The sequence below is a fragment of the Triplophysa dalaica genome, chromosome 1 (genome assembly GCF_015846415.1).
Source record: "Triplophysa dalaica isolate WHDGS20190420 chromosome 1, ASM1584641v1, whole genome shotgun sequence".
Lineage (NCBI taxonomy): Eukaryota > Metazoa > Chordata > Actinopteri > Cypriniformes > Nemacheilidae > Triplophysa > Triplophysa dalaica.
This window is the reverse complement of record NC_079542.1, coordinates 33409146-33426063: the sequence shown is the minus strand read 5'-3', so window position 1 is coordinate 33426063 and position 16918 is coordinate 33409146. Positions and strand designations below refer to the sequence as shown.

Below are 16918 nucleotides of genomic sequence, written 5' to 3'. Positions count from 1 at the left end.
CAAAAGCTTGGACAAAGGCAGTAGTTACACCACTTTATAAGTCCGAAGACTCCAATTATTGAGATTTCTAATTATTGTCTAAAATCAATTTTAGTATTTTTAGAGAAAGTTGTTATAACAAATTATTTAGAAACTAATCTCATTCATCAACATCAGTTTGAAATGGCTATTTGTTATTTATTAGAAAAGGCTAGGGACTATTTGGATAAGGGGCATGTGATCGGTGATGTGTTTATCGACCTATAAAAAGCCCTTGACACAGTCAACCACAATTTTCTTTTATCAAAGGGAAGTACATTTGATTTTAGCAAACAATCAATAGAGTGGTTTATTCTAAAATCAAAGGGAGCAGTGTGCAAAATTTGAGGATACAAAATCAGGGTTTATGAGTGATAAAATGGGCATACAACAAGGCTCAATTTTAGGTCCCTTACTTTTTTGCTTGTTTATGATCTTCCATTCTGTTGTCCTGATGTTGAATGTCAGCTCTATGCAGATGATAGTAATATGTGCCAAGTCATCAGCTTAGGTTGCTGAACTTTTAAATGAACAAATGGAAAGAATATCTATATTTTTAGGCATCGTTTTTGATTCACAATTTAAATTTGACAAACATATGAAACATCTTTAAAAAATAATTAAAATTAATTTTAATTGTTTTCAGTTAATTTTTTTTTATTTTTAGATTTTTTAAATGAATACATCGTCATGCTCTCAGTCTTTCATAATGTTGACTTTCACTCTTGAGGTTTGATTTTTTGAAATTCAACAAACACTGCAATATATGACTGCAATACATGCAGTATTTAAATGATTTATGATTCTATAAATAAAAAAACAGCCATTCATTACAGAAGACTGCAAGATTAAAACAAAAAATGATTGTTGATTATTGCCTTTTATATAGTATGTGTGTGCGTTTGATTTTATTTATGCTTTACACATTATTAAACTATTTATTTCAACTTGACACAAATAAAAGCCTATAATGAAAGCGGCCTGAGAACATTCCTCACTAAACGATGCCTGACTTCTGTTTCATTTCGCAAAAAAAAAACGTCTAATGAATAAAGCTGTTTACACTGCACAATACAAAATTAATTTTACATAATATCTGCACTCAAATGATGAGAAACACAAGAGCTGCGGTGTGTTTACAGTATTATCTGTATAATATTGATCATCAATTAATTCCTTTTTAAACAAAATAATCATTATTATAACTAAGAGAAGGCTACTATATCTCATCATTTTTGTTGAAAATGTTGCATAATAACAGATAGTTATTTTACTTTGCGAGATGTGGAGGAGCGAGAAAGTAAGAAAAAAAAGAAGCGGTGATTTTTTAGACGATGGGTGGAAATTATGTTTAGAAGACTTGTGGATGGCTCTCATACCCCACCGTCACAGTTTGAGCTGACCAATAAAATAATGTATAATAAGGACGCGCAATCGGATTGGGCCTGAACTCTGTGGAAAATCAGCATAGATAAGTGACTTATTAGAATTTCTCCTCGTCGTGTTGACGCTGAACTGAAATATGAGCTCCAGAGGAAAAATCTGTCCGGAGGCAAAGCGAGTCGATCATCGCGAGACTGACTTCAATTCCACGTTGGCTGTGTTCACAGGCTTCTTCATAAAGGCAACTATGCTCATCGGTTCCTTCCGATGTTGTACCGAAATTCGACTCCCAATGACTCCCAAATTTGTGTTTTTCTGATGCAGAAATGTAATTAATGCATGTATGACTTCAATACTAGATTATTGTAATGCACTAATTAGTGGTTGTCCTAAATCATCATTAAACAAATTACAGTAAGTTCAAAATGCAGCTGCTAGAGTTCACACAAGGTCTAGAAAATTTGACTACATAAAAACAATTTTATCCTCCCCGTAAATACTAATCAATATATTGTTTTTGTTATTCATAACACTGCATACTTAATTAATATAAATATTAAGGGTAAGCTTCACAGTCAGTGTCACAGAAGGTCATGTTTCTCTTGGCCTAGTGGCGGGATCATGACAGGACCCCATGTTTCATTTGGAGAGAGACTATTTTGGGACTTATGGCTCGCCATACTCTCTCTTTCCGGTCTTGTCATTGTTCCTGTCCTCTTGTAAACATCCGGATCAAGGCACACTCATATCAGTGAGTCAGACCAGTTACAGAAGCCTGCATGAAAAGTTGAACAATAACACCCAAAACTAGCTCTGTGGTACCTTTTGAACAGCTGGATTCCATGGCCACCCAAGCTTTTGGTCTATTGAAAGTGTTTTGAGTTCATTTATATCTCATTTGGGAGCTGATTTACATTGATTTAAATGTGAATGGAATTTCCTTGTCTTTTCACCCACATGAATGAGGGTCCATGTCTTTTAAATTTATTTTAAAATTTAAATTGACATTGAACATGTAAAGTGATTTCTTGCAATATGTTAAAGAACATTCAGTAATAATTTTTATTCTATTTAAAAAAAGATATTTGATTACAAGTAAGATATTTCTTTATGCTACTAAATATATTTTTAGTGCTTACATAATGGGTAAAAAGAAAAAGAGTAAAGAGTAAACACACAGAATACAGTTTAAAATATCCAACATTAACAGAACCCACGTTCCATTTCAACTAATTTTCGAAGTTAAGTAAGTTAAAATGATATTAAAAGACAATTTTATTGTATATAAAAAAAATAGGGCGGCAAAAGAGTAGCTGTACAAAGGCCCAATAAAAGTCCAATAGAAATGTATAGACAGTATGCGTGACTATTTCAACCATTGAGCATTTGTTGACTTATGCAATGGACTATATTTCTAAATCGATTCGTTCTTGTGAATTTGACTATGCGTGTGTATAAAATGTTTTGCATTATTTATTTTTCAGACTAATCTTAAACTAATCCCTTAATGCCCAGAAATTGTTTGCTAGTAAACAAACTGACACAATACATTAAAATTATAGGGTCCATCACTTGATGCATTCTAATTCAACACAATAATTGTTTGTCTTTTTCTGCAGCACTAATTGTAAAGACTCTGCAGCATTTCACCCTAAATACATATTTATTTTAGTCATTGGTGGTGCAATTTTGCATGCATTTTGCAATTACAAAGAAGGATTTTCTTTACTTTAGGGGTTTGTTAAACTCGTGTTACTTTAGGAAAAATCCCGCAGGTGTTGATACGTTGGTAAATTAAGAGGAACGTTAGGCTGATTTGGCAGGTGCTAACAAAATGGTGGGTCCATTAAAAGTCATCCAGTCATCTTTTTCGGTCATTGTTCTCAGTTTTTTATTAACGTTGCATATTGAAATCAACAGAAGATTTTTTTTCTCTCAGACATTTTTCACTAATGACAAGTGCTGTTTTTGTTTATTGTCAACAACTCAGCAATCCCTCACAAGTCCTGACTGACCCAAGAAAAGATTCTTATTACATCTATATGCACTGAGACTAGACCTTTAAATAAGGAAAACCACAGGGTGTCTCTTTAAGATTTGGGTCAGCCAATTAAATCACACAAAAGTAGCAGACTTTTACAGATACAGTACAGTAATAATAATAATAATTAATAATTCATTACATTTATATAGCGCTTTTCTGGACACTCAAAGCGCTTTATGGAAGGGGGGAATCTCCTCAACCACCACCAATATGCAGCATCCACCTCAACGATGCGATGCCAGCAATATTGCACCAGAATGCCCACCACAGACCAGTTTATTGGTGGAGAGGAGACAGATTTACGAATCCAATTAGTACATATGGGGATGATAAGGAGGCCAATAATGTTACACCCCTACCCTAAATCGAAATTTTAATGGGCACAGAGAGTCAGGACCTCGAAGGAAGGACCCACAGTATAAATCTATAACTTATTTTAAAAAGTCTGATAAATTGTTGGTACCCTTTTTAAATATGAGCAAATAAGGCTCATATATCTGCATAATATTTCTAAATTGTTTCTCCTTTCAATCTTTTGGTAACGCTTTAGATTATGTCCCAAAATGTAGTGCATAATTAAACACATTTTACTGTGTAACTAATTGTAACAATAATGTACACATCTGTAAGGAGAATAAAGTTTGGGGAATAAAGGGGTAAGTAAATAAGGGGTTACTATTTTAATATTACATGCAATGCATGACCGGCAGTCTGCTATAAAACGATACTTATCACGGTGTAACAATAAATAAACTACTGTGGATAATAATTAACTGTAGGCTTCTTATTTTATTATGACAGCAAACATGAACTATGGGGAAATGATGTGTTAAGTTTTGCACAATTTCTTTACATTTTGACTTTAGGATTAATTTCAATTTGATTGGTTTTAGGATTTTTGGCCACAAGGTATGTCTTTTACTTACGAGTTATTTTCATGAGTTTAAAAGGGATAGTTCACCCAAAAATTTAAATTCTGTCATGAATAACTCTCTAGTTGTTCCAAACTAGAGAAAGATATTTTTACGAATGCTAGTAACCAAAAAGATCTTGGACCCCATTGACTCCCATAACAGGAAAAAATAAAATAGTCAAAAGTGTCCCAGAACTGTTTGCTGTCCTACTAAATATCTTCAATTGTGTTCAACAGAAAAAAAATGATTCAGCAATTTTCCTATTGTAGTCAAAGTATTCCGAGAACTGTTTGGTAAAGGCATTCTTCCAAATATCTTTTTTCTTTGTTCACCAGAACAAAGAAATTTATACAGGTTTGGAACAACTTGAAGGTGATTAAATGATGACAGAATTTCTATTTTTGGATGAACTGTCCCTTTAATGTGTAAAATGTGCAATATCAATGTTTTTGAGACTATTATCAAGTATTTCAAGAGTGGTTTGATTTTGATGTTTATATGACATGCAGTTTCCTCATAAATACATATTTTTAAAATTTTAATTACTCTTACCCCTTTATTACCCAAACCTTGCATTTTGTTGCCCATTACCTAGAGGTGTTTACTGTAGAGGTACATTATTGTTACAATTAGTTACTATTGTAAATTCTGTTTAATTATGCGGTACATTTTGTTCCATAATCTAAAGACTCTTTTTATTTAAAAAATCTACAAAATCCAACATTTCATTAAATAAAAACAATTGGAAGTGGGTAAAGATATAACATTGTGAAAAAAAGATTCCCTCATACCCGCTGGCCACAATTATTTTAAAATATCTCTAAAATATGTACCAAGTTTATTCCCCTTAATATTTACATTTTATGAGCACACCAGGTGACTAGAAATATGTTGATGTCCAGTTATAACTCCTTTTTGAACAGGAGAATAAATGTAAGTTACACACCCAAACCCCCTTAAACATTCATCACAATGGTTAGAACCAAAGAATATAGTTCTGAAGCACACAAAAATAGAAATTGTATTTCTGTTAGGGGAAAAACAAAAGAACAACAGCAGCAAGTGGGGCGTGTTTTGCACTAACAGTGTATAAATATGTGCAAATGACAGTGGGAGTCAATCTTCATTCTCGGGCAGATTTTGCAGAACTGCTGACCATGTACCTACAATGGCTCATTTTGTCTCTTTCATTAGTCTGTAAGTCTTTTAAAAATAATTATACTTTGAATAATGTTTGTATTTTTTCATTGTCTCAGATAAAACACATTAATTTGAAAGTACTACAAAACGAGAATAGAGTCTTGTCCTTATTACCTCTCTGTGTAGTATGTGTCTGTGTTGGGTTAATTTTAAAGAATATGTAGCTACTTTCTATGTAGCCTAAATTCTTAATGCGTTATAATGTCCGATCAAAAATCTTATATATTGCATTGTCTTTTATGAAGCACTTTGGAATACTTGATTCTAATTGTTACATCGTGTCTACACCGGACGGGACAGCCAAATTCAGTGTGGACAAATGTAATATTAAAATGGGTGCGTTTAAAATGCGTTTCTAATGTCTTTTGTCATGTAATGTCGCGTCAGGTGTAGACACGGTTTTAGTCGCAACATTCCGAGGTGTGTCCAATCCCCATGACTGCTGAAACAAAACACTGTATTTCGGGTACTACAAGTCCTGTTAACTTACAATTAACCCCTAAATTGAATTTCAACTTGGTCACCCACAAACTCTTTTGTCCCTGAATTGGGACATAACATCAGCCTAATATTTACATGAACAGTATGATATTAAATATACAAATAATTTAGCCAAATTGCGAGTTCATCCCGTATGAACATATTTAAAACTGAAAGAAAACTGGGCTTTTCTCATGAAAGTTCTTTATGTGATTTTTTTTTGGATTCCAGACAGTTTTTATAGCAGAATTCACCTTGGCAGATACATTATGTCTTGCATAAATAACACTCAAAATTAGAGAGAATGAAAATTTATGGGATTTGTAGGCAGAGGGTCCCAGAGCTTTTAGAAAAGCTGGGAAAGCTCTACCTTCGGTCCTCACAGGCGGCTTCTCGCTGTAAGAGAAACAAAGGCCGCCGCCCGTGAGGACCGAAGGTAGAGCCATAAGTCCACTGGGTAAATGCACTCCTCGAATGGGGAATGCTCTACAGAGACCACTTCCTACCATAGGGAGGAGTTCTAGTGGAGACACCTGCATGGTCTCGACGTCAGGGGAGAGCTCATGGGAAAAATATGCAGACTGAAGTAGTTAACTAAGAGGTGGAGGTCCACCTAGGGAAGGTCATGCGTTGTCAAGGTGGAAACCAATCTTGAGGATACATCAGAAGGAACCACCCGAGTGGGGGATTTACAACGTCTGGTAGGACTAGGTCCGGTTAGAGCTATATGTCGATAACTCAGAAGGTACCCGGCCTTAGGGGCAGGGCTAATCTGCCTGCGCGCCCGCAGGGGTGCTTGCTTAGTGATGGATGGAATGCCTGTTCTTTTTGCCACGTGGGGGGAAGAACGGAGGCCAAGTATTACACTGACCCACCTATGGGGGGGTCCTTTCGCATGCACACGCCCTACCGGCTGTCGGTCCTATATGTTTGCCATGCAAGGCGCGGGCTGACAGTCGGACGTAGCCCGACCCGCATCTCTGCAGATGTCTGCCAGAGAGACGACCTTCGCCATTGCCCATGAGGAGGCTATACCCCGGTTGGAGTGAGCTCTCACTGTGGGCACGGGCGATTCTGGGATTGGTACATTGTTGTGACAGCGTCCACAATCCAGTGCGCTACTCTCTGTTTGGAAACAGCCAAATGGTCCTGAAGCTTTGCATGCAGTTCAAGTAGAGGCGCAGTGCGCGTACTGGACACAACACAGATGGGGTTGGGTCTTCATCCCCAGTGGGGAGCGCCTGCAAGTAAACCACCAGGTCCCGAAAGAGAGTGGTGGGAACTTTGGGCACGTAGCCAGGCCGGGGTCTCAGGATCACTTGAGAATCGCCGGGCCCAAATTCTAGGCAATCAGGGGACACAGAAAATGCTTGTTGGTCGCCTCCCCTCTTGATGGAAGCGAGCGCTATCAGGAGAACGGTCTTCATCGTTAATTGAGGAAGAGCTGCGTCTCCTAGGGTCTCGAAGGGGGGCCTCTAAAGGCAAGGTCCCAAGAGGGTACTGAGCGTGGAAGAGGTGGATTCCATCTTCTCGCGCACTTTAGGAACCTTATGATCAGGTCAAGCTGTCCCAGAGACTTTCCAGCAACTAAGTTGTGATGAGCGGCAATAGCGAATAAATACACTTTCAGTGTGGAAGGGGAGAGGTTAGTCTCGAGTCTCTCTTGTAGAAAGGACAACACGTTCCCGGTCGTGCAACTCCGTGGGTCTTCTCTGGATGACGAGGTAGAATTGAGACACGAAAGTAAGAGTCCTTCAGCGATTGCCATGAGCCAATCCTGACATCTGATAGACTCCAGGATGCGCTTCTGCGTGAGCATCCTGAAAGGCAGCTTGTGCAGGTGCCTTTTCGGGGTACACAGATCTAGGATGGGGCACAAAACTCAGCCTTATTTGGGGATGATGAAGTACAGGCTTTAAAACCCGTTGAACATCTCTGCTGGAGGGAAGGTCTCAATCAGATTCGCCAATAGGATGGTGACCTTGTCCCGTATGACGGGAGCATCCCAGCCTCTGATCAAGGTTTAGTGGTTGCCTCGCAACTTGAGCGGAGGTCTGGTGAATTTGATCGAGTAGCCGAGAAGGACCATTTGTCGTAGCCACCTTGACGATGTTGGAAGCTTGAGCCAAGCACCCAGGGACCGTGACAGGGGGACTAGGGGTACGATCTGCTTCATTGTTTGCCATGGGGGTGGTTCGATGGCTGGCAGTGCAGATCTCTGGCCGTGGGGATGCCCCCGTGGATGAGATCGGCTCTGCTGACTTACCTGCCTGGCGATACAGCTCAACGCGAGTGCTGAGGGCTGCTGAGTATACTCGACGTTGCATCTGGTCATGACGAAACTTCGAGTTGCAAAAACACTGTCGTGAAGAGGGTGAGAGCCGCTGTGAAAAACAACCAGAGGGATAGAAAAACTCCTTGAAGTGGGCTGTTGTTGGCTTCATGAGAGGAGGTCACCGGAGAAAACCTACACGATTTGGACGGGAGTCTAGATCGAGCCCCCCAGGTGGTTGCCGTCTGCCGACGGCACGTTCCACCTGCCCCACCATCAAAGAAAGAAAGGCCTGGGAAAGCATAGCTGACATTCTGACATCCGCTTCTTCCTGAGCTTGTTCCCGGAGGAGGGAGCTGCAAGGAATCGTCGGATTCAGATGCCAGTAAGTCACCCCCCGATGCTGCAAGGGACATTTCATCATCACGCAGCATTTCAGATACGTGGTTGAGGAACAAGACGGTGAGACCTTCTCTTGGGGAACGGTCAGGCGAGACGAGGTGCCGACAGTCCGCGAGCCAGTGTGTGACGGATTTAACGCTCACAGTAATCCTCACATCACCGTCGCTGCTCGCCGTAGTGGACGGCAGGGACGTAGGTACTGCTGTCACAGAACGGGAAGCAGACAAGGTGGTGGCTGAGTCCCTTGGGAACAGTCCCCACAACACAACGCAACCCTTGAGATGCAACATCTGAAACATGAACCGCCCACAGTGCGGACAGAAATTATCTTCAACGGCTGCCCCAGCGTGCTGGAATCCCAACATTTGAGGCAGCCATCGTCTCCATCCCCCTCCTCGATGAGTGTATTGCACCCATGAGAATAGAAATTTGCTCTTTTAGAGAAAAAACTCAAACACTTCTGGAACTGCAGAGACGCCGCACGAAAGGGAGAGTCCGCTGCATCAAGTGGCGAGAATCCAGCAGTAATTCGGCTTAGAGTTCATATCCGGGGGCGGAGTCTGGCATGCAAATTTCATTTTACATACATTTACATTTAGTCATTTGGCAGACGCTTTTATCCAAAGCGACTTACAGTGCACTTATTACAGGGACAATCCCCCTAGAGCAACATGGAGTAAAGTGTCTTGCTCAAGGACACACTGGTGGTGGCTGCTGGGATCGAACCAGCGACCTTTTGATTTAGCAGTTCAGTGGTTTAACCCTCTAGACCGCCATCTCCATTTCATTCGGCACGAAGTGATAGGTTCTCAAGGGCGAACCCTATCTGTCGGTTCGACACAACGTCGAGAGACCGACAGAAAGGGAACTAATGGATTCAACACTTAGTGGCATCAGCCCTAATTAGAAACTCATTAGAGATGAATTTCTTACATCAACAATATAATATGTTTTAACTGTTATCAATCTTAAATGTCTGCTTCATTTGAAATGTTAACAAATAAGTTTTTACCAGATTTTTTTGTACTAATTTTTGCTTACAGAATATGATGAACTGTATTAAATAATGTGTGACTTCTACAGGTTGGGTGTCTGATGGTCAAGGATGCAACTCTTCAGAATATAATAATGCTCATGCTGCACTTTTTGAAAATCTTGGCCTGTTTAATGACAAAAGTCTGGTGAAGTACATTCGGCCCGTAACTCAAAATAATGGTCCTATTAGCATGTATATACTCCTGTTTGTGACCTCCATCACAGATGTGGTATGATACATGATTTACCTTCTCATACTAATCATTGCAGTATGAACATGAAATGTCAAAAAGTTTCACCACTAAACGTTTGCTTTTAACCACAGAATGAAAAATCACAGAGCATCACAACACAACTAAAAATGTACACTGTAAGTGTTTTAAAACTATTTAATAAGTTTTACTCAGATTGATAAACTTTCACCATGTACTGTATGATATTACACTTTATTTTATTGTCAATTGTATCTTCAAACACTTTTCTAGGGTTGGAGTGATATGAGGATGAATTGGGACAGCTCAAAATATTGTGGCATTTATACATTTGCAACAAGAAAAGATTTGTTTTGGACTCCAAACATTGCCGTTCAAGAAAGGTAAGAACTTTCAAAGTGTTTTTGGCAATTAATGACAACTTTGAGTAATATGGATAGTTACAGTCATTCAGAGGTGCACAGCCCAATGAAATGTACAAAGCAAAACAAAGTGCACAACATTAGGACACAGCACATCAACAAAAATATAAGCAATGTGACTGTGCAGCGGACCATTATGTTTTTGATTTTATAGGCATACCTACTGCAAGTTGTGCACTTGTACAAAGCATGTGGATTTGATTTAATTATATATTGACAGTGCAGCAATTCACCTCGCCTATGGAAACATGTGTATAGATTGTTATGTTCACTGGAGCATCTGCCTCCATCTGATTGAGCTTTTTTCGTTGGTTTCTTAATTTTGGTGTGTTGTTAACTTTGGCTTTTCTTTTTTCTTGTTGTTGTAAACTTCGTTATTTCAGAATGAAATTCTAAAAATTTAGAATGAATCCCAGTTCTCAAAACAAATGCTGTGATAAGTAACATCTTAAAGTTAAAGGATACCTCACAGTTGTCTTAAACCTTACATTATTTTACATTTATTCTAGGATAACGGCAGAGGATCACAAATGCTATGACGCCGTAACACACAAAAGCATATTAATGCATATATTATAATGCTAGCTAACAATTAAGCATGCGTTTGTAAATGCCTTTTAACACAGCACACACTAATATGTATATACATAAGAATGTAAGGCGCTGGTTACAAACAAAGTTTATTGGATAGTAACCTCAGTATCATGATTAACAAAACATGTTATTTATTCTAAGAAAAAAATGAAGATATTCAATTTTAGAACTTCTTAAATGATGTTTGACAATCACACTTAGGAACCTTTTTTTGGAACTTCCTATATTTTATATTAATTTATATTTTGTCTTAAGAACAGTTTCAAAAATCCAGCCTCATATCTCGTTTTGATCTTTTAGTATCAAGACAGAATTTGCAGCAGCAGAGTCTCAATATGTCGAGGTTCACTCTTCGGGTTCTGTAAGCATGGAGGAAATTTTATCTCTGACCACTGCCTGTAGCATGGATCTGTACAGGTTTCCCTTTGATACACAAGTCTGCAATCTAACCTTTCGACCCTACACTTATAGAGGTAAATCTAAAACCCTGAAATCAGTGCAAACACACACACACACACACAATAATTATCCATTCATAAAAGATAAAGCTTTTTTCGTTGTGTGAAAAACAGTAAATTTGGAGGTACGACCATGGGTTGAAAGCATACATGTGTACTTGTATATGAAATATAATTGTTATAAGTGACATTTAGAAGTGTTTAACTTCAATGTAACATAAATAAATATTCAAATTGAAATGTTATTCCTTTGTTAATATTTGCCCACAGACTTCGAGATAAACATGTACGGCTATTCAGACAGTACTTCTGCATACACGCAGTCTTTTAAGATCCCAGGAGAGTGGCAACTTCTCGATATAACACAATTACTCAATTACCGAGGCAATGTCGTTTATAAGGTACTGTGCAGACAATTCATCATAATCATTCATGATGCTAATAATATTTGTACTGTAGCGGGCAGAAAGCAAAGCAGACACAGTACTTCAATTTTACAGGCCCGGAGGGAGATTTATTGAATATGGAAGAGGTTGAAACAGGTGGTGTTAGTTGTAGGGGAATTAGCTCATCCAGTTCCCATGTGTGGTCGTGCTTGGTGAGGCTCCGGGAGTGTAAAAGTTTGGTGCTGTGTGGGTAGCTAGAAGTGTCTGCCATTCGTCAGCCACTAGACTCTGTATTAAAGAAGATAACACAATGTTAATCAAGAAGTGTCATTTAAGAGAACAAGCCCTGCGTCTCTTCTTTCTCTTTTGTTTATATAGCGTGAGCATGATGGGGTTCAGGTGCTGACGACTGGCAGGTGTGGCGGCTTGATTGAGTCGTTGCCATGGCAACGCTGATTGGTCCTTGGCCTGCTAGTCACCATACATAATACAATGCTTCATTTTTAATGAGTGAATGAGTGTATATGTGTATCAGATGACATCTCCCTCCATTTAAATTTGGGCAATTTCACTTTACCAATACAAATCGATAAGATACAATAAGAAATATGTAAACTGGAGAGAGTTAATTACCTGGGTTATCTGCAGTGTTGTGCACGTTATTTACAAACTGTAATACCTTATAGATTACTTGTTACTGTAATTCAAAAGTAATCACTTACCTTGCAATATTACTGTCTCCGAATTCTAAAACGTTAAATGACTCCTGTTTTACTTTTGATTTACTTTCACCAAGATAACTACAGAAGTAGAATTTAACATTTTAAAAAATGTCTTTGTATTTTTGTATTTTCAAAATAAAAAAAAATTTCTGCCAATCAACCCATTATTTGACTGCTGATTTTTTTATTAACTAGGCTATACAAAAAATAATACAAAATAATACAAAGATTAAATGCAATCAAATATTAAAATAGTATTTTGTATTTCAAATGGATGCATTTGAAACACTGCCCATCGATGCAGTCTAATAAGGAGTTGATTGGTAAAAAGAATTTTAGTTTGGAAAAAATACGAAGATTAAACATATTTAAATACAAAATACAATAAAAAAGTAATAGGTATTTCAATACAAAATAGTCCCATCCCATCACTGATCTAGAATATATAGAATTCTAGCAAGTCATAATGTAAACGTTAGCTTACCTTGTCATTGCTGCTGGTCACAGGGATCTTTCTAAGTAGCTTCCTGAAAGCACCCCAATGCCCCCTGAAACCCGCCCAAAAGGAATGAAAACTAGCCCAATTATATTCTGGTGTCAAATCAAAATGAACAACTGCCAAAAGAAGTTTCTATTACTATATTTACTTATCTGAAGGGTTTCCGAGGTATTATATATATGTTTTGCTCTGTTGAACTCAAAATATGTTTAGGGGGATTTAGGAAATCAAGAAATTATTTCAGTTGCTAACATTCTACCAAATATCTTTGTGTTGAATTTAACAAAGAAATGTATACAGGTTTGGAACAATTAGAGGGTGAGTTATCCATAACAGAATTTTCATTTTTGGGTGGAGTGTCCCTTTTTAAAAGATACCATGTGTGCTTGAGGCCCTGCACGGAAATTGTGGAGAAACGTGTTTTCTCTTCATAAATTTGCTTAAGAGCTGAGATCCCGCGTCCCTCCCTGTAGCCTGCTTGTCAGACACTCGTTCCCCACATTTTTTTAAACGGCTCCGGTCCTGGAGTTGCCAGGTAATCATCCGAGTATAAATACACATTAAGATACAAAATACAAAGTTCCACCACCCAGAGGGAGGTGAATGACACCACACTCGTCTATGCACAAACAGGAAATAGAACTTACTTTCACAGATTTTTGATTTGTTAGTGTCACGTTTGTTGTAACGCATGCGTTACTGGACATTTACAGAGTAAAATATTAATGAAAATTAATTAGTAATGCCTTACACTACTGTGTTACAGCAAAAAGTAATACGCTGCCGTAATACATTACTTTTGTAACGCATTACTCCCAACACTGGTTATCTGCTATCTACTTGATAAACAGCTATATAATACCAAAGGCAACCAATATCCACATAAACTGACAAAATACAAAGTACAGAAGTCAAAATTTGGTCCTGGAGGGCCGGTGAGTTTTGATCCATCTTCAACTTCAGACACCCCTGGAATACTCTAATGCCAAGTTATCTGGAAGGAGGCTGTATTAGTGATAATTACGTTCCGTAAGCTCGTGTGAGCAGTCCAGTGGAGACACATCTTCCAGTGGTCAGACTGAGCTATGCTGCAATGTGGAAGGAGTCAGATTCCATTAACACCCTTGAACACAAAGAACTGTGGAATGATGATCTCTTGAGGGTCGTACATATGGGCATAGGAGTTAATCCCGGGGGGACAATTAAACTTAAATCAATTAAACTCGTATTCTCTTTTGTCATAAATATATTTATGTTTACCTAAACTAATTTTGTAATTAGAAGAAAATACAAACTCAAAGAATGTTTTAAGTTTTACAGTGGTTTGGCCCACTGCCTGCTCTCCCCAGTTATCTCCAGCTGCTGTCGAACCCTGTGAACTAATACTGTAGCCAATAGAGGTCTGCTCAAATTATCCCATGAAGATTTGAAGATGGAGCCTCAACCTGCATATGAACGACTGCACGGACTAGTAGGAACGTGATTGTAGAATAATGAAAGAGAAAACAAGACACCACCACCACCAGTAGATGCATGAAAATACTTGATAATTATGAAAACCAGCCAAATCATTAGCGAAGCTACATATAACCATGATACTTGTGAAAGAGCACTTCATTGTGTCCATAAAATTGTATGGGTGAACCGTAGGGAGATACGGTTGTAAATGAGGACTGTTGAATATCCTGTGGAAAATGAATGACGATAGGCCACTACATGGGACAAAGGCCTCAATAGTCTGCAACGAAGGTGTGAAGGCCTCGATACCTATCACAGTACGAAAGCCTCTGTAGGCCACAATATGAACGAAGCCCTTGACAGGCCGGAGCAAATAGACGAAAGCCTTGATCGGCCGCAAAAATAAATGAAAACCATGATATGCCACAGCATGAAGATAAAGCCGCCACGCCCAAGAGCGAAACTACAGTGCTGATAGAATGTGATCGAGACTAATAATTGAGAAAAAGGACCACGCCTCCAGTACATGCATGAAAATACCTTAAACGTGACTTGAGTTTGCATCATAATTAAACTCTGCAGTTATTGAAAGGGAAGTATGACCGATCCTCCGATAGAACAACATGACATGATGAATGCTAAAACACTATGACATTTCGGAAAAGAGTTTGGAAACTGGGATCAGTTGTCGAAATCATCATGCTGACCTTTGCTGAACATCCGCCAGAAAGGGATCCGATGTAACCATGCACTATAGTCCCATCGAGACCATTGTGATTGGGTCTTATGGATGCTTAAATCAAGTCGAAATTGTGGTAACTTTAAGGAACAAGCGCTGCATAAGAAGTTGATCATATTAAAGTACTTTGAAACCTTTAACATGAACGCATCTCGGAGTTTGAGACAGCGTTGCAGTGTTTGAGACTTTTGAACGAAACACCTGCCATCACTATATGAGAGTTGAGTGACGGAATGTATTAAACAACCCAGAAGTTCTGGAAAGCAAGTCCTATATGAGCTAAAAAGGTTGCAGTCGAGTAAGCCTAGCATGATAATCAAAAGCAGTGTAGTCATGATTATCCTCTGTAACGTCCTTGGTCATGACTGGTCGGAGTGTGTTAATATCAGCTGCTTCAACTGCGAACTCTAACAAAGGATAAGTGGCGATCTTATATACTCCAAGTGTCAGGTGATGATTGATTATTGGTCTACACGTAGTAAGTGATATGATATTAAGTCTTCCCGACGGAACTTGCGCTGAAGTATACATTTTCCTCCCTCTCCCACAGAGTTTTTCGAGCGGGAACGTGCTATTTTTTCAGAGAGAGTAGAGAGTAATCTTTCCCCTCCCACACTGAAAGTGTATGTAGACGCGAGTACCGCTTATCACGACCCAGTCGCTGTTAAGTCTCTAGGACAGCACAACCTGATCATTAGATTCCAAAGGGGCGCTAGAATGCTGAATCCACATCGTCCGCCCTCCTTACCCTCTTGGGACCTTGATGTGGTCCTGGCGGGCCCCTCGTGGATGCCACTCTTTCTCACATCACCATGAAGACGGCTCTACTGATGGTGCTCTTCTCCAACAAGAGGGTAGGGGACCCACAAGCATTCTGCGTGTCCACTGATTGCCTACGTCCACTGATTGCCTATTGCTACGTGTCCTAGGTTCCCACCACCCCCCACACGAGACCAGGTGGTGAACTTGCAGGCGTTCCCCACTGGGGAGGACGACCCAACATCATCCGTGTTGTGTCCAGTTAGCGCATTGCGCCTCTACTTGGAGCGCACACAGAGCTTCAGGAGCTCTGAGCAGCTCTTTGTTTGTTTTGGAGGTCACCAGAAGGGGAGGGCTGTTTCAAAATAGAGATTGGAGCACTGGATCATGGATGCCATGACTACAACTTACCGGTCCCAAGATCGCCCGTGCCAACTGGCAGTGAGAGCTCACTCCACCTGGAGTATAGTCTCCTCGTGGGCACTGGCTCAGGGTGCCTCTCTTGCAGACATCTGCAGAGCTGCAGGTTGGGCCATGCCCAACACTTTTGCAAGGTTCTACAGCCTCCACTTAAATCCGACCACAGGTTGAGTCTTTCAGGGTAAGGCTGGCGGCCGGCACCCACCCTCCTAGGTGGGTCACGTGCTATTTTCGACACAACGTCGAGAAACAGACAGAAAGGGATCGTCTTTGTGTCCTTAATGCCACAATGAGTGCCGCCTGCTGCAAGGTCGAGAGAGGTCTCTGGCGGCTCAGCCCAAAGGTGAATGAATGCAGCACTCCATCTCCCTTTTATACCAGAATATGTGGGGGCGGAGTCTGGCATGCAAATGTCATTCGACAGTTTCATTGGCCTTTTCTAAACTTCTTAGATGTTGATAGGTTCTTGAGACGAACCCCAATACGTCTCGATCCCTCCAT

General features: G+C 39.5%; 1 long non-coding RNA gene across 1 annotated transcript; it reads left to right on the top strand.

The window, feature by feature from the left end:
* The first annotated feature begins 9890 nt into the window (after positions 1-9890).
* Positions 9891-10340, top strand: LOC130415527 (uncharacterized). The gene is made up of 3 exons (XR_008905938.1): positions 9891-9978; positions 10074-10118; positions 10234-10340. It is a non-coding gene; the product is annotated as an uncharacterized LOC130415527 (long non-coding RNA).
* Positions 10341-16918: the final 6578 nt, after the last annotated feature.